Below are 17,243 nucleotides of genomic sequence, written 5' to 3' on the forward strand. Positions count from 1 at the left end.
ATTAAACTTTTTTTAAACTTTTAATTAGGTAATAGTAAAAAATTTGCACTATAATTTTAAGCTATTTTAAATACTTTTTAATAGAAATAGTATAAAATTCTTTTTTTTTTTTAAAAAAAGGAAATAGTATAAATTGGTATATGGTTTGCGGTGCGGCTTGATCAAAAATATTTTGGAAACCGCACCGTAATTTTCAAACCGCAAACCGTAAAATTGCAGTTTGGTGTGGTCCATATCACACTTTGAACATCCCTAATTACAAGTACTAATATAATTTGCATGTACAAAATGCGGAAAACTAAGTTTCAATCACGCCTTCAAGCCTTTTTTATCCCTAATGTGTTGTGTTTTTTTCTTCTTCTCTAACATTAGCTTCTGGGCAATAATCTTAGGGCTTGTTCAGATATACTACTGAAAACAACCAAATTGAACTGAACTGATTGAGGCTAAACTGAAATGAACTGATTGGAGTTGAACTGATTGGAGCTGAACTGATTGGAGCTGAACTGAACTGAGAATAAAGCTGAAATGAATTGTTTATGAGAGAAGGAAATTATGAACTAAATTGAACTGATTGGAATTGAACTGAACTACTGAAATGAACTTATCGAAACTAGTGTGATTTCTATGTTATGTATGGTCGTGCCTAAGGGCATATCGGTCAAAGGTAGGGCATTTCCCATTTTTATAGGAACTTCTGTACCAGAAACAATGGTGTTTCGGGGTTTTCTGATGTCCTGCGGGAGAGTTACAATTCCGAGACTGGAACCGGACGCCTGTACCTGCAAAATAACGGAGACTCCTGTGAGCTCCGCCTCCAACGGTCAAGTTAGTACCTGATTAAGGAGTAATTAATGCGGAAATTAAAGTAATAAGGTCTCTCTAGGTGAGAGTGTTTAATGTAGGTAATCTGCTTTGTTAGCGAGATCAGCCGATTATTAGTGTGTTCCGTAATGTTTTTTGCGTGTCCCCTTAATGAGGATTAAGGGAGGTATTTATAACCTTGGGAAACGTGTCCATCCTAGGTTTAGGTAAACCTAGGGCTGATTAGGCTTCCCTCGGAAGTTGGGCCTGGGTGGCCGGGTTCTCCATTAGGCATGGAGTATGCCACATGTCGTGACATAACAGGTCCAAGGTGGACGAATAAGCGCGTGCCACGTGGCAAGTCCTGACAGTTCCAACTAGGAGACACTTGGCAGGACCTGATTGGTCCACTTGGCGCATTCCGATTGGTGGGAGCAAAATCCCCTAATCATTTGCCCCTCACAGGTGGCACGTGACTGGTCACGTGTTACCTGTGACAGGTGTCGCACAGTAACGGGCGACGACCTTCTACAGGTGTTAGTCGGCGAAAGGACGAGAGATTTTCCCGCCCAAATTTTGAATTCTGGAAGTGACCCTTCGCCTTCTCACTTCGCCTATATAAGGGAGAGTTGCCTTGAGTCATTTTCACACTTTGAGAACTATTTGAGAACATTCGGACCCCTGAACTTGCTCTGACATTTTGGACTTTTTCTGCCTACCGCCTGTTCTGACAAGCCGACTACACAGGATTTTCAGAACTTCATCAACCGTCACTCGTTCAGGTAACTCAGTTCTCTTACTCTTAATTTTCTTTTTATTTTCTGAAATGGCACCACGGAAGCACACGACACGACCTAGGTTAGTGATCAGCCGGTCACCGGGGACGGCTGAATCTAGGACTAGGAGTGCCGCCTGCCCTTTTCCGGACCCATCTTTGCCCTTTATACAAAGTCTGACTGTATCTGTGTCTATGCAGAGCAGGATGGCCAGAACGAAAAAGACAGCTAGGATCTCAAATTCAGACGGCTCCTCCCACAGGGTGCCGATTAGTGAAACATCTGACCAGGCGCCAGATGTTGAAGTGAGACAAGGCGGCCTGGATGCCGGCAATTCTGTGGGGGGAGTCATAGTGACCCCTTCCAATTTAACAGTTAACAAATCTGCTCCTTTTCAAAGAGAGGAGGCGGGCCCCTCCGGGAGAGGGGAGGAGTCGTCCTCTTCAGACTCGTCCGAGGACGATTCCTCGTCAAGCTCTTCTGGCCATGCTTCTTTGGGTACAGAAGAGAAAAACAGCCGCCTGCAAGAGGCGAGACTTTCTCACACAATTGAGAAGGGGGACAATTGGGCGGAACCATCCGCCTCTTACCGAGAGCTAAATACCCCCTACTACTGCACGGTACCTCGGGGCCGAATCACAGCCATGCAAGAGAAAGTGGAGAGCTTTATTGCCAACCACACCATGGGCCCCGATTTTCTAGTGTTTGTGCCGGATCCAGAAGACACAGTCGTCTGGCCGGCTGGTTCTAGTTACGAAAGCTCCTGCTTTGGCTGCTACGAGGCGGCCATCAAGGCAGGGCTTCGCTTCCCATTACATCCGGCTGTTCAGCGGATTTTGGATGGGTATGAGTTGGGGTTATGGCAGTTAGCTCCAAACTCCTGGGTCAACGTACTCGGCTATGTGGCCGGGTGCGAACTGCACGGGGTGGAGCCGAGCTTCGAGGCTTTCGCCCACATGAACTATCTCAGCCGGACCCCTAAGTCAGGCGGTACCGGCTGGTATCAATTGACAAGCCACAGGGGCTACCTCATGACGAGAGGTAAAGAAAACAAGTGGAAGGACTGGCGGAGCACCTTCCTCATCATTGAGAGTTCTGACATTGAGCAGAACAAGCGCTTCAATAGGTGGAACAGGAATCCGCCCCTTCTTGCAGGCGGCCGTAGCATGCCGCCTGTTCCCCCCAAGGCTAAGAAAGAGATCCTTGACAAAGGACTCTTTAAAGTAGAGTCGAGGGTCGACTCTACTTCAGGGGTACGAGAGCAAGTACCCCTGCACTGCGTCCCGAGCTTCAAGTGGCTCTATGACGAGTACTTTTTGGCCGCCTGTGGCCTCAGCAGTCGGTGCTCAAGAGGTAGTCGGCCTGTCGAATACTCTGTTGTTCCATACATTTGTTGTTTATCTTTTATTAACTTTGCTGTTTGTTTTTGCAGCTGACGCCATGAGCAAAATCACCGCCTCCAAGACTGCGGCGGCCATGTTGCGGGCCTCTATTATGCAACAAGCTTCAACCGACTCCCCCAAAAAGGGGGCACCCTTGGTGAGCTCCGAACCTTTCACCCTCTTTTTGGAGTGTTTATGCATATACTGACTTTTTTCTTCTGTTTTAGACGGGTGCTCCAAGAGCTTCATCTTCCCAACAGCCGGACCCCAAGGCCCGGAAGACGACTGTTGGGAGCTCTCCTGGTTCTGCCAGGAAACAGGTGGCGGCTGAGAAACAGCCGGCCACTTCTTCTAAAGCTCCAACTGGGCCGCCTAGAGGTATGAAGTTGTCCTTGTAAATTTTAGACTTGCTCTTTTTTTTACTAAGTCTAATCCGTTTGTTTATGCTTGATGCAGCCGGCCCCCAGGGGCCTGACTTGGTAGAGATGGACAAGTCTATGATCAGGGCAGTTCCTCCGGCTGAAAGGGAGGCGGTCAGGGGTGTCGGCACCCTTGACCTTGACGGGATTGCAGGGGTCCTTGCTGAGGTATACTTAGCATATTTTTGAGTATTTGAATTTTCTGGACGCCTGTTTTCTTTTTTGTTTGGAAACTGACGCCTGTTTTTTTTTTTTGTTTTTTTACTTAGGCCCTACTCCGAGTTAACGGCCTTCGCAAGCCGCTTGATCGGAAAAACAAAGAGGTAAAGGCTGCGAAAGCTATGGCCGCCGACTGTGATAAGGCAATGTTTCAAATTGCCCAAAATGAAGTACTGACCATTGATATTCTTTATTATCAGGCGCAGGCTACCGCCGCTGTTCGGGCTCAGTTAGAGGCGGCCCAGAAGAAGAATGACGAGCTGGAGGCGACCATCACAAATCTCAAGGCCGAGCTGAAACCTCTTCGCCTGAAAATGTACTCTTACGAAGCCATGGAGAAATCCTTGGCCAGCGTAAAGGAACGCCTGGTGACCCAGGAGAAGAGTCTTACCCAAGAGCTCTCGGAAAAGGCCGAGCAAGAGAAGAAAGAGCTGGTCCGGGAGATGATGGAAGACTCCGCTCAAATCCAGCGCATGACCTGGGGCCGCCTCTTCCCCAGTGCCGACTTTGCCTCTTGGGAAAGAACGTACCGCCAGTGTTCGGATACATATAATCAAGAGATCCTGGCGGCTGCTGAAGAAGAGGCGTTGGGGGAAGCGTTGGAGGAGGAGGAGCCGGTAGTGGCGCTTGTGCCGCTTGGGGGTAAGGCATCAAAAAAGGATGCAGCTGAAGCCGAGTCCAGCAAGAAGAGTGCTGACCAGGCGACAACTGCTAATACTGAACTGCCCCCTTCTTAAGCTTTATGTATTCTTTCCACGGCCTGCGTGCCGTTTGCTTTGTATTTACCCGGCCAGGGGGCCGGGGCTTTGAATATTTTGCTGGTCTTTAATGACCGGCTTATTTTTAATGAATTTTTGTTTTGCTTCAAATTTGTCTAAGTATACCATATCTAATATCCAATTGTTTACTAGACCGACTGTTTTATATGGCCGAACGTTGCAGACAGGTACAGATAGTTAGTACGCCGCCTATGCCCCTGGACGACTGGTTGTCTGTTTCCAGGATAGACGATCAGTCGGCCATTTATCCAATCGGTATTCGAACTATTTTGTCTGGATCCTTTTTAGGTAGGCGGGCCTGTCATTTTGTAATTTTAACCAAGTAGGAAAGTGGTCTGACCAAGTAAATAAAGTATTACCTAGTCGTCAAGGAATTGAGTAGTAGAGAAAACAAGCGGCGGACACCGGTTGTTTCCCTTTATTGCCAATGTTGTTGGCTTTTAACTCATAATTTTTTAACCTAGCAAGAGTAGTGATTGAGGGCCTCTGCTTGTTAAAACAGGCGGACGACTCATACCTTTTAGGCTCCATACTAAGTTTGAGTGACTATTAAGTTAACATAGGAGTTACTTAGTCTTCGTCACAATCTAGATTGAGTAGTAGAGGTACCAGGCGGCGGAGGACGACTGATCCCCTTGATTTGCCAATGTTTGTTGGCTATTAACTCAATAGGTTACCTAGTAGGAATAGGGGTTTGAGTGCCCCTGTTTGTTAAAAACAGGCGGACGACTCAAACCTTTCAGGTTCCATACCAAATTTGAGGGAGTGACTTATGAGATAACGTTGGAGTTACTCAGTCGCCGTCACTTTTGTTTGAGAAGTAGAGGTACCAGGCAGCGAAGCCGGTTAGACCCCTTGATTCGCCAATGTTTGTCGGCTATTAACTCAATAGGTACCCCCTGTATTTATCCCAAGTAATACAGGCGGTCATCTGACTCAGATGTCAACTGCTACCACTGGTTTGGTTAGTGATAGAGTTATCCTTGTCTCAAAACGGCTACGTGGTTGCCCTTGGGGACAGTCGTATAGGTGTCGTGTAATTAGTTTATAGAACAATGTTCCACCCAAAAGGGAGCTGCTCTCTGCGACGAATTTCATCCGAATGGATGCCGTCGGACGCCTGCTATGATGTTGGGACAGGTCGTATTAGTTTTGTAGATTTGATCAGTTGGCTTGGCGCCTGGTCTGATCATTCGGCCTGTGGCCTTGGTAAGTTCTTGGTGAACGTAGGTGCTAAGTAAAAGGAGGGTAGCCGCCTGTTAGGCACAGGGTCGGCCAGGCCCTAATCTTTTTAGCCAAGTATTGTGAGTAAAATACTTAATGGAGAGTAGCCGACTGTAAAGGTACAGACGGCATGCCCCTCTGAAGATAGAGTGAAAAACTCAATGGAGAGTAGCCGACTGTTTGTTAGTAAGCGTGCCCCTCTTAGTACAAATTGAATAGCAAGTGCACTTTTATTAAGTAGCTCTTGACTATTTACATCATTCAAAAGAAATATTTCTTAAGATTATCTATATTCCAAGTTCGAGGCAACGGTTGTCCGTCTGGTGTCTCCAGACGGTAGGTACCGTTCCTGACTTCCTCATAGATTCGGTAGGGTCCTTCCCAGTTGGGAGTTAGTTTGCCAGACTCATTAGCCCTACCAACTGCTTCCATTTTTCTAAGTACAAAGTCCCCTACTTTGAGTGGACGCCTGTGTACTTTTTTGTTGTATGATCTAGTCATTCTCAGGCGATAGATCTCATGGCGCAAGACAGCATTGCCCCTCTTTTCAGGAAGTGAGTCTAATGCCAGGCGCATGGCTTCCCAGTTTGCCTCTTCGTCATATAGCATCACTCGAAGAGTCGGCTCGTAGTGTTCTATTGGAAGAACAGCTTCCGCACCGTAAGTTAGGAGGAATGGAGTTTCTCCAGTCGCCCCTTTTTCAGTCGTCCTAATGGCCCAGAGAACATGTGGTAGTTCATCCGCCCATAGGCCGCCTGCTCGTTCAATCTTTTTCTTGAGACCGTCTGAGATGATTTTATTAAAGGCTTCTACCTGGCCGTTTGCTTGTGGACGGCCGACAGATGCAAAGTAGTTTGCAATTCCTTGATCACCCAACCAGCTTTTGAGAACAAGCGTCTCAAATTGGGGACCATTATCAAAAACCATGGGAACTCCGAACCGAGTGATGACGTTTTTCCAAATGAATGAAATTACATCTTTCGTCTTGATTCCCTTTACAGCCTCCGCCTCTACCCATTTAGTGAAGTAGTCGACGGCAACAAGTATGTACCTCCTTCCGCCTGTAGCAGGCGTATATGGACCCAGAATGTCCATGCCCCACTTAGCAAACGGTAGTGGGCTGTGAATGGTAGTGAGGTTAGTAGCCGGACGGTGAATTAGTTTGCCAAACCTTTGGCACTTGTCACATTTTTTCACCATCTCCATTGCATCTGGTTCCAAAGTAGGCCAAAAGTAGCCCTGCCGCCTTGCCCTTTGAGCAAGCATCCTACCACCTATATGAGAAGCACAGTAACCAGAGTGAAGATCATCTAGTATCTCTCGTCCCTTTTCTGGAGTAACACACTTTAAGAAGGGTTGAAGGTACCCCCTCTTGTGAAGTTCTCCCTTTATCATTTCAAAACAGGTGGCTCGTTTTTTCAGTGCTGCCGCCTGTTGAGGATCATCCGGCAGTGTACCGTTTGTCAGATATGCCCTGATTGAATCCATCCAGGTTGAGCTTCTGTCTAGGATTCCAATAGGGTTTTCCTCGATGCTTCTCTTCTCCATTACTTCCCAAAAAACAGTTCGAGGAGTATCAGAGGAGGCGGATGATGCTAATTTTGACAGTGCATCCGCCTGGTTGTTTTCTGATCTCGGCACTTGGATCAGATGGAAATCCTCAAGGGAGCCGACTGCTTGTCGGACCGCCTGTAAATACTTGATCATGGCCGGATGGGTTGCTTCGTATTCGCCATTGTACTGACTCACTATCAATTGTGAATCAGAACAGACGTCTATTTTTCTTGCCCCTGCCGCCTTGCACATGCGGATCCCGGCTAGTAAAGCTTCATATTCTGCCTCATTGTTTGAAGCCTGAAAACTGAAGCGTAGAGCATACTCGAACCTGTCGCCCTCTGGCGACTGACATATGACACCTGCTCCACAACCATTTGAAGTAGAGCTTCCGTCCACATATACCTTCCATACTTGGTCTGGAACTTGAGAGTCAGGAGGACGAGTCATCTCTACAATAAAGTCAGCAAAGGCTTGCCCCTTCACTGCTTTTCTAGGCTCGAAAGTAACTTCGAGGCTCTTTATTTCTATGGCCCATTTGATCATTCGGCCTGACGACTCCATGATGGTCAGCGGCCGCTTGATAGGTTGGTCTGTATACACGACGACTGTATGTGCCAAGAAGTAGGGCTTCAATTTTTTAACAGCCATGAAGAGTGCAAGACCAAATTTCTCCACTAGGGGATACCTCAACTCGGCATTTTTCAGTACGTGACTGACAAAGTAGACCGGGAGCTGACAGCCGTCCCTTTCAGCAAGGAGAACAGCGCTTAACGCATGATCAGAGACGGCCAGGTACATGTAGAGAACCTCTTTGGGCAAAGGGCTGACCAGCCTCGGCAAGGAATGCAAGTGAACTTTTAATTTCTGGAAGGCGGCCTCAGCATCCGGCCCCCATTCAAACCTTGCCTTTTTCTTAATTGCCTGGAAAAAGTATAGGCATTTGTCGCCTGATCGGCTTAGAAATCTTCCCAAGGCCGCCAGACAACCTGTTAACTTCTGAACCTCTCGGATGGTACGAGGCGACTGCATGTCAATGACCGCCTGCACCTTCTCAGGGTTCGCTTCTATTCCTCTCTGATTGATAAGGAATCCGAGAAATTTCCCAGACTCAACTCCAAATACACATTTCTTGGGATTGAGCATGACATGGTGCCGCCTGAGTGTGGCGAAAGTTTCTCGGAGGTCCGACAGATGATCTTTCTGAAGTTTAGTCTTGACAATCATATCATCAATATATGCCTCGACGTTTCTCCCAATCTGATCAAAGAACACAGTGTTTATCATTCGTTGGAAGGTAGCCGGGGCATTCTTAAGACCAAACGGCATGACCGTGTAACAGTATAACCCCTGATCAGTGACGAAGGCCGTCTTCTCCTGATCTTTCTTCCATAAGGGAATTTGATGGAAACCAGAATAGGCGTCCATGAAACTCATCAAGGCATGGCCGGCTGTTGAGTCGACCAGGTTATCAATTTTAGGCAGAGGGTAACTGTCTTTGGGGCACGCCTTGTTTAAGTCTGTGTAGTCTACACACATTCGCCAGGTGCCATTCGGCTTTTTAACAAGCACCACATTTGCAACCCAGTCTGGGAAGTAACATTGCCGAATGAACCCTGCATCAAGTAATTTTTTAACTTCGGCGGCTGCCGCCTGACTTCTTTCTTCGCCATGGTTCCGCTTCTTTTGCCGTACCGGCTTCTTTTTCGGATCCACGGCGAGTTTATGTACCGCCAGATCAGGACTAATGCCTGGCATTTCATGGACTTCAAATGCAAAGATGTCCTTGTATTCTTTCAATAGGTTGTGAAAGTCGACACCAAGGTTTCTCAGAGCAGTCGTCCCAACTTTGACTGTTCGGTCAGGATGTGAGTCGTCTAAGATCAGGTCCGCATGCTCACCAAGCCGGCTGAGGGCGGAACTCATCCGGCCGCTCCTCTGCCAATGATTGCTATTTTCTTGCTTTTCTTGCGGACTCTGTCTGGGACGCCTTTCTCTTTTTGCCGCCTGCTTCTTGAACAGGCGCACTCTCCTTGACATTGTCAAGGTCTGTTTTTTCACCACTTGACCCAGTGGCCATAACAGTGGGCTTGACATCCGAGAGATAGCACTCTCGGGCCATCCTCTAATCTCCCCTTAGGGAGCCGACTGTTCCATTATCCCTCTCAAACTTGAGCAACATAAGAGACGGGATTATAACAGCCTTGGAATTATTCAGGGTTGGTCGACCCAGAATCATGTTGTAGGCCGAGAGTTCCTCTACTACTAGGAACCGGACTACCATGTGTCGTCCTTCCCCTTTTTCGCCCAGGCGAATGGGTAAATCTACTCGTCCCAGTGGGTGGACGACTCCTCCTCCAAACCCTACTAAAGGGTGGGAGGCCGGATGTATGCAGTCAGTCTGATATTTCAGTTTCGACAGACATTTGCTGCTGATGAGATCTGAGGAGCTCCCGGTATCTATGAGGATTCGGCCAACTCTCTGGTTGGCCACTTTACATTCAATAACGAGAGGGTCGTCATGCGGCCCCCTTACCCCTCCTAGATCCTCTTCAGTGATGACAATCTCAGGAAATGTATATTTGGACGGCCGTTCTTGGTGAACGGAATTTACATCTAACCGCCTTATATTATCTTTGTTGCCCCTAATAGTGGGGCCGCCTCCTGAGAAGCCGCCTGCAATGGTGTAGACGACTGCATCATCTGTATCGGAGCTGTCGGCCTGCTGATGCTTTTTGGCCGACTGCTTTTTTGAGGAAGTGTTCCCCGTAGATTTCTTGACATAAGTGTCAAGATCACCTTGTTCAGCCAGGCGGTCTAGATACCGCATGAGACTGATGCAGTCATTGGTGTGATGACCAACATCATCATGATAAGCACATAATTTATCTTGGTTCCGGTTGTTTGCAGAACCCTTCATGGGGACCGGCTTCTCAATTGAGATCCGTCCCTTGATTTCTTTTAGGATAAACTGGTTATCCTTGTTAAACGCATACTTTGGGGAGTATGGTTTGAATTCTTTTTTCTTTTTCTAGGCCGGCTGTTTAGAGGAATCAGCCGCCCAGACCTCTTTTCTTTTCTCATCTTTGTTAGACGACTGCTTCTGTCGTCCTTCTCTTTTGTCGAACCTTTTCCTGTCCGACTGTTTTATCGTACAGAGATCAGTCGCCTGTATATAGGCTTCTGCTTCAATCAAGGCCTCTTGAAGAGTCGCCACCCTTTTTCGAACCAAATCAAATTTGAAGGTAGACCCGTCTTTGAGACCTCTGAAAAAGTCAGTATAAGCTACCTCATCCGGTAACCCTTGAATCTGTATTCTCATCAGGTTAAATCGCCTGATGTAAGAACGAAGCCCCTCCTTCTCGCCCTGCTGAATTGTTCCCAAATCAAGGGTCGTTTTCTTCGCAGGGATGTTCATGGCGAAGTTGGAGGCAAATAAGTAAGCAAGCGTCCTGAAGCTATTTACACAACCAGTCGGCAGGTTGCCGAACCATTGCTGTGCGATTCCTTTGAGAGTCGCTGGGAAACACTTGCACCAAGTGGGATCATCCAACCCTTGAAGGTACATCAGGTTGGTGAATGCCATCAGATGGTCTTCTGGGTTAGTAGTGCCGTCATAGGCGCCTACTAGTACATTTTTCACTTTGGTCGGCTGAGCGGCTTCAGTAATTTCCTTGGAGAAGGCCGACGGCTGTTCACCAAGTCTAAGCAACCGTAGCTGCCAGTCCATAGGTTGGACTTTTTTTGCTGCAGGTCCACCAAATGGAGGTGGCTGCAAAAAATACTGTTGTTGCGGCACAAATGGTAAGTTTGGTACCGCCTGGGCACTATGAAAGCCGGACTGACGGGAGGTGCCGCCTCACTGACTCTCATGGTACGACTGAGTATGCCTCATCGAGGCATTTCGCAAACTGTCTTGAAAGTTTGAAGTAGAGGCCGACTCTGACAATCGGTCACTCTTCTTCTGCTCTAGCAGTAGCCGAGCATCTGTGAATGTTTGCTTCGACCCGTCCGCCTGAATATGACGAACCGATTTCCTATTTCCTGTAGGATAACGGAATTTTGTGAAATCAAGGGCAGGTGGCTCCCGCTTCCTAGATTTAGGATGAGGAGTCGCCTCTCGCCCTTGAACTGACATCCTCTTCAGTGAAGTGGAGGGTTTCTTGGTTGACTGCTCCTTGACTGGAGCAGTCGACTTCTTGTTGATCAACTCTTGAATCTCTCCCTTGAAGTCCCTCATGAAGGTCATGAGTTCGTTCCTTGTGATGGGAGCAAACCCATCAGTCGGCTGTTGCCGAACAGGCGGTGCGCCTGCTGGCTCGCTTCCTGTTTGAAGATGCTCCCGTTCCCTCCTTTCGGTATGACGGGTACGTCGGGCCCTTAGGGTCCCGTCTGAATCTGTATGAGTTTCAACTTCAAATTCACTTTCGGTGTCATGGTCCGACTGAACTTGAGGGTCGTCTAGGGGACGCCTCTCTTCAGGAGTCGGTACAGACTTGGATGCCATCTCTGAAGTACTCTCCCCACAGACGGCGCCAAATGTTTCGGGGTTTTCTGATGTCCTGCGGGAGAGTTACAATTCCGAGACTGGAACCGGACGCCTGTACCTGCAAAATAACGGAGACTCCTGTGAGCTCCGCCTCCAACGGTCAAGTTAGTACCTGATTAAGGAGTAATTAATGCGGAAATTAAAGTAATAAGGTCTCTCTAGGTGAGAGTGTTTAATGTAGGTAATCTGCTTTGTTAGCGAGATCAGCCGGTTATTAGTGTGTTCCGTAATGTTTTTCGCGTGTCCCCTTAATGAGGATTAAGGGAGGTATTTATAACCTTGGGAAACGTGTCCATCCTAGGTTTAGGTAAACCTAGGGCTGATTGGGCTTCCCTCGGAAGTTGGGCCTGGGTGGCCGGGTTCTCCATTAGGCATGGAGTATGCCACATGTCGTGACATAACAGGTCCAAGGTGGACGAATAAGCGCGTGCCACGTGGCAAGTCCTGACAGTTCCAACTAGGAGACACTTGGCAGGACCTGATTGGTCCACTTGGCGCATTCCGATTGGTGGGAGCAAAATCCCCTAATCAAATGGTATCTCCAATTATAGCCCCTCTGGGATGTAATAGATTGAACTGAAATTAAGGTGAACAAAACAGTCCCTTAGTTTTAACTATTTTAAAGAGCATACTTTTTTTAAAGAGCATACTTAATTATGAGAACATTAGCACATCTTCCTGGGTTTAAATTACGATTCTTCATATAGATATATACAATTGACAAATACATAAATGATTGAATAATGTAAACTTTCGTTCATGTATTCCCATGATTTGTACTAGTACAACCCAATTAACAACGAGTTTAGGTCAATAGGTCCACTATACTTAATTTTGCCAAACAACTAAGAAAACATCACATCATATACATATGAGTATGACTAACAATTTAGCCAAGACATGAACTCAATACTCCTAATCTAATCCTAGTGTTTGCAAGAACATCGTCTGTGTGCAATTAAATTCTCTTTCCTACCCTACTACGTTTCTTTAATTCATGGCATGTATACCTTGTTTCACGTATAAGATTAAGGAGTTGAAGGCTAAGACAATTTTCCTACAAAATCACAACTAAATAAGCTAAGAGCAACTCTAATGGTTGTAGTTAGGGACTCGCTTGCAATATTAGATAATCTCTAGCTAGTAGTTACTAGTTTAACCATTGGAGCTAGAAAATGCTAGTAGCTTGGTCAATCAAATTATTAACTTTGTCAAGTCAATTTGCTTGGAAAAAAGTTGCTATAATAAAACAAATTAGGATAAATAAAATGAAATTTATTAACGTAAATTAAGGAGGTGTGATCAATTTAAATAGTAAGTTATTAGCTAGCCATTGAAGCTAAAATGACAATTAGCTTAAAAGTTTATGTGGGTAGGGATGAGTGTGTGCATTATAACCGGACTCACGTGAAACGGTCTCACGCAAAACCTTCTCGAATAAAAATTACCCTTACATAAGTAAAAGTTACAAAGTATTTATGCTTTAGGAAAAATACACTTTAATAATCCCAACTATTGCCAATTTACCTACAACAATCCCAACTAAAGTTTATTTTTTAACAATCCTAACTATGCACCCAGTTTTCCTCCAACAGTCCCAAAAACCGGTTACCTGCTAAAAGGGTAAAAAAAATATTGTTTTTTAAATGCCACATGTCATCACATAATTGGCTTAATTTAAAAAAAACAAAAGTATTAAAAATAGAGAAATCGAATCAGCTTCAAAAAAAAAAAAAAAACCAAATCAACCAACCCAGCCAGCCAGCCACCCCCTCCTCCCTTCACCCACCGTGAAACCCTAAGACAACCCTTAAAACCACCAGCCACCGGCCGACTACCTCCCTAACCCCTCTAAAATGGTCGGTCGACCCTCCAAACCCCCCAAGAACACACATTTGAACCATCTCATCCCCCTAAACCATTCTCCTCCCTTCGCTCCCCTTTCGCCGGAAAACAAAAAAAAAACAATCAATGTCGCTCTTCCTCCCTTCCTACACCCTCGAAAGTCGAAACCTCCTAGGGGGGCGAATTCGGGGGTTGGGGAAGGGAGGACGGTCGTTTTTTATGGTGGGAAGGTTGTTTTCAAGGGTCGATTTCAGTGGTTTGGGAATGGGAGTTTTTAGAGGTCGAATTCGGTGGTTTGGGGGTGGGAATGGGCCGGCGACGGTGATTTTTATGGTTGGGAAGGGCCATCCGGCCATTTTCGAGGGTCGGGGGAGATGGCCGACCATTTCCCGACGGGCTGGGGGTTGCCCCTAGTGTTTCGTGGTGGCGTAAGGGAGGGGTGGTGGCTGTGAGGATTTTTTTTTTTTATTTTAATTTTTTAATTTAGACCAATCATGTGCTGACACGTGTATTGGTTACCTGTTACAGCAAGTCATTGACTTGGTGTTGACCGGATGGGTCTGTTGGAGGAAAACTGGGTGCATAGTTAGGATTGTTAAAAAATAAACCTTAGTTGGGATTGTTTTAGGTAAATCGGCAATAGTTGGGATTATTAAAGTGTATTTTTCCTATGCTTTATTGATAAACTTTACTTAAAAATTTGTGAAAGTGACCCTGAATTTAATATAAAGTGACCCTCGATATAAAATATGTATAGTAAATTACTGTACACCGAATATATACAAAAGTTATTCAACTAGTAATTAAGATCATGAAAAAGAATATTTTGTGTAATATTTCTTTTAATATTGCAATAAACCAATAAAAGTAAAATAAAAAAAGAAAAAATCTCATTGATAAGCTTGGATATAATTGATACATGTGTGATTATGAGATGTGTCGATAATAAAAATAAAAAATGGGCGGCTTGGAATTTAGCACGTTAAAACACCAAAGTAGTGAGTATAAGACAGGTTACTTATCTTGTTCATAAATAAATAATAATGCATGTCAAGCTGGAATATTGAAAATAAACAGCTCAACCTAAAATGCCAAATCCCAGAGTACTTTGAGATTTATTGAACCGTCTCCTTTTCAGATGCAATTTAGATCTTGTATTTTTCTGCTATAAAATCACTATTCAGCAATTTTTTTTATTCTTAATTATCAATAATGTAAAGGAAAAATACACAAATTTTAAAATATCTATGTACTTTAGTTGTAGACCATTATTAGATGATAAAATTACAAAAATTGACAAAATTGGAATAAAGAAATATAGGCCCGACTCTTAGCCGGTGCAGCCCATGCATTTGCACAAGACAAAATCTAAGGGGTATTTTATTTTAGTATATACTTTCCCTATTTTTTTTTTCTATAAAAAAAAAGTGTTACACTTTAATCAAATATGTATGTTGAGATACAACTTTAACATTTATCTTCTCTAATAGTAGTAATATGTTAATAAAATATATAACATAAAATCTAAAATTGTTTAAAAGTATATTTCGTATATTGTAACAAATAATTTAATAATAAACCCAAATTCTTATAGGTGGCTAGTCACATGGTGTGGTCACTTCATATAATCAAATATATGACAGTTAATTAAGTAGTAAGGGTCACGATTGAGCGAATTGGGTTACCTTAACGTATATAGGTTACTTAAATGAGAAATATGGGTTACTTTCTCATAAATGTGGAACTATTCTTTCATTTCTTAAAACAAAAGAATAGGGGGTTACTCAAATTAACAAATAGGGTTATTTATTTGAGTTATTTCTAAATAACTTGATTTTATTAGATCGTATGATAAATTTGGATTATTTTTATGGACATATGAAGTTACTCTTATGAAAAAAATGAGGTTACTCATACATATAAAGATTAAAAACCAATGTGGCCACACCGTATGGCTAGACAGGTACAAGACTTACCAAACAATAAAACAATAACATATGAAACTAAAGATACTTGCTTATCCGTATTAGACATCTTGTCTAGGACACTACAAGAAACTAACAAAGAATCCAAGATGACAGAAAAACAAAACAGAACACACACAAGATATAACAATATTAAATGAAAGGACCATAAAATAGATCATGATATATTGATACAAAAATACTTTTATTACAGTACCAATTAGTAGCTGTAATTGTAGTTCTTCTAGAGTTACGTTGTAGACTTGTAGTAATCAAACCCTTCATTGACATTTGATTTACTCATCCATTTCCAAAGGAGTCTTATATATATATATATATATATATATATATATATATATATATATATATATAATGAAATTTTGAAATAAATCAATTTACTATACATAAGATTTTCTTCTCTTGTATACTTTCTAATGAGATGTTATTAGATATATCTTCAACATTTCATGATTTGCATTAGGTTTTATAAAATTTCAAACAAAATTGACAAATTGATCGGGAGGAAGTAACGTTAGAGCATATTTGTTCACCTTATTTTAACTTATTTAATACTAATCGTTCACATTATAAGATAGCTTTATTAGTCCTCATAAGTTTAAAATAAATTGAACCAAACAAGTTCCTAGTCACACCTTGGAGGCTTGCACCATACCCAATTGCCCCAAGTGGTGATGTATATAATATGTATTTTGGTTCCCCTAAAGTCACTTATAAATAGCAATTAGTGATAGCCTACTTGGTTGTTGAAGCTTTGTATGGAGAGGGAGGTCTCAAGTTCGACTCTCCATTATGAGTTTTTTTTTGGTTAACTTTATCGTTTCTTGGCCCCCTTAGGTTTTTATTCCTGGCTTCACCCCTGGTTAAGTGTACCCACTTAAGATTGTGTTCCTGTATTCAACTATCAAGACATAATTGTTGTCATAAGTCACACGAGGTCTATTTTATAAAATCTCGTGTACGTAGAATTCTTGATTTGTATTTGTTCTTCTAAATAAGAGATGATAATAATATAATATGGTGTCTTGAGCTCGTAAAATAATTAGATTGAGATTACAAAGTAAGACTTATAAGCTCTTCTAGTTATGATATAAGAGCTAAAATTTCTATGATGGAGAAATGTTGTTAATAAATGATGAAAAAAATAGGTTGTTATTTCACTGTAGCGTATAATGTATTATGAGAGATGTCGATATGTAATGACCTATATCAAAGAAGCTAATTAAGTTTCAATAATGATAGCACGTGTTTACAAAAGTTTAAGTAGTATTTTGACACTGACTTTTTCTAATATATATTTATTAAAAGGAGGAATCCACAATCTAATGCTCAAATAGTACAAGAGATGATACACAGAATGTATCTTCTAAAGAGAACTTTCATTTTGGAAAGCTTGTAGCGCTTATAGGCCCCGTTTGGTTTGATGTAAAACATTTTCAATGAAAAATTAGTTTTCATGGAAAACATATTTTTAAGAAAAAACACAATTGAAAATTAGTTTTCCTTTGTTTGGTTGCATACAAGAAAAGTCCAAGAAAAATAAAAAAAAATAAGAGTGGAAATGTAAGGATGAATGAGAGGGAAGTAAAAAAAGAGGTAAGGAGGAGAGAGGAAAATGTGGCTTCCCTAGTTTTTGGAAGGAAAATGTTTTCCATCATTAAGGATGAAATTTTCCACCCTTGAAAAATTGTTTTCCACTCCTTAACAAAC

The sequence above is a fragment of the Chenopodium quinoa genome, unplaced genomic scaffold (assembly GCF_001683475.1).
Source record: "Chenopodium quinoa cultivar QQ74 unplaced genomic scaffold, ASM168347v1, whole genome shotgun sequence".
Classification (NCBI taxonomy): Eukaryota; Viridiplantae; Streptophyta; class Magnoliopsida; order Caryophyllales; family Amaranthaceae; genus Chenopodium; species Chenopodium quinoa.